This window comes from Heterodontus francisci, unplaced genomic scaffold (assembly GCF_036365525.1).
Source record: "Heterodontus francisci isolate sHetFra1 unplaced genomic scaffold, sHetFra1.hap1 HAP1_SCAFFOLD_75, whole genome shotgun sequence".
NCBI classification, from domain to species: Eukaryota; Metazoa; Chordata; class Chondrichthyes; order Heterodontiformes; family Heterodontidae; genus Heterodontus; species Heterodontus francisci.
In genome coordinates this window covers 4,565,136-4,567,152 of record NW_027141820.1, presented here as the reverse complement: position 1 = coordinate 4,567,152, position 2,017 = coordinate 4,565,136, and positions in this window count along the sequence as shown.

Sequence of the window (2,017 nt, the reverse complement as noted above, 5' to 3'; positions counted from 1 at the left end):
GCACAGGCTGGGGATGGAGGCTGTGATCTTCCTCTGCTCACTCAGCACCTGCTGGGGATGGAGGCTGGGATGTTCCTGTGCTCACTCAGCACAGGCTGGGGATGGAGGCTGGGATCTTCCTGTGCTCACTCAGCACAGGCTGGGGATGGAGGCTGGGATCTTCCTGTGCTCACTCAGCACAGGCTGGGGATGGAGGCTGGGATCTTCCTGTGCTCACTCAGCACAGGCTGGGGATGGAGGCTGGGATCTTCCTGTGCTCACTCAGCACAGGCTGGGGATGGAGGCTGGGATCTTCCTGTGCTCACTCAGCACTGGCAGGGGATGGAGCCTGGGATCATCCTGTGCTCACTCCGCACAGGCTGGGGATGGAGGCTGGGATCTTCCTGTGCTCACTCAGCACAGGTTGGGGATGGAGGCTGGGATCTTCCTGTGCTCACTCAGCACAGGCTGGGGATGGAGGCTGGGATCTTCCTGTGCTCACTCAGCACAGGCTGGGGATGGAGGCTGGGATCTTCCTGTGCTCACTCAGCACAGGCTGGGGATGGATGCTGGGATCTTCCTGTGCTCACTCAGCACAGGCTGGGGATGGAGGCTGGGATCTTCCTGTGCTCACTCAGCGCAGGCTGGGGATGGTTGCCGGGATCTTCCTGTGCTCACTCAGCGCAGGCTGGGGATGGAGGCTGGGATCTTCCTGAGCTCACTCAGCGCTGGCTGGGGATGGAGGCTGGGATCTTCCTGAGCTCACTCATCGCAGGCTGGGGATGGAGGCTGGGATCTTCCTGTGCTCACTCAGCACAGGCTGGGGATGGAGGCTGGGATCTACCTGCGCTCACTCAGCACAGGCTGGGGATGGAGGCTGGGATCTTCCTGTGCTCACTCAGCACAGGCTGGGGATGGAGGCTGGGATCTTCCTGTGCTCACTCAGCACAGGTTGGGGATGGAGGCTGGGATCTCCCTGTGCTCACTCAGCACAGGCTGGGTTTGGAGGCTGGGATCTTCCTGTGCTCACTCAGCACAGGCTGGGGATGGAGGCTGGGATCTTCCTGTGCTCACTCAGCACAGGCTGGGGATGGAGGCTGGGATCTTCCTGTGCTCACTCAGCACAGGCTGGGGATGGAGGCTGGGATCTTCCTGTGCTCACTCAGCACAGGCTGGGAATGGAGGCTGGGATCTTCCTGTGCTCACTCAGCGCAGGCTGGGGACGGAGGCTGGGATCTTCCTGTGCTCACTCAGAACAGGCTGGGGATGGAGGCTGTGATCTTCCTGTGCTCACTCAGCACAGGCTGGGGATGGAGGCTGGGATCTTCCTGTGCTCACTCAGCGCAGGCTGGGGACGGAGGCTGGGATCTTCCTGTGCTCACTCAGCGCAGGTTGGGGACGGAGGCTGGGATCTTCCTGTGCTCACTCAGCGCAGGCTGGGGATGGAGGCTGGGATCGTCCTGTGCTCACACAGCACAGGCTGGGGACGGAGGCTGGGATCTTCCTGTGCTCACTCAGCACAGGCTGGGGACGGAGGCTGGGATCTTCCTGTGCTCACTCAGCACAGGCTGGGGATGGAGGCTGGGATCTTCCTGTGCTCACTCAGCACAGGCTGGGGATGGAGGCTGGGATCTTCCTGTGCTCACTCAGCACAGGCTGGGGATGGAGGCTGGGATCTTCCTGTGCTCACTCAGCGCAGGCTGGGGACGGAGGCTGGGATCTTCCTGTGCTCACTCAGCGCAGGCTGGGGACGGAGGCTGGGATCTTCCTGTGCTCACTCAGCGCAGGCTGGGGACGGAGGCTGGGATCGTCCTGTGCTCACACAGCACAGGCTGGGGACGGAGGCTGGGAACTTCCTGTGCTCACTCAGCACAGGCTGGGGACGGAGGCTGGGATCTTCCTGTGCTCACTCAGCACAGGCTGGGGATGGAGGCTGGGATCTTCCTGTGCTCACTCAGCACAGGCTGGGGATGGAGGCTGGGATCTTCCTGTGCTCACTCAGCACAGGCTGGGGATGGAGGCTGGGATCTTCCTGTGC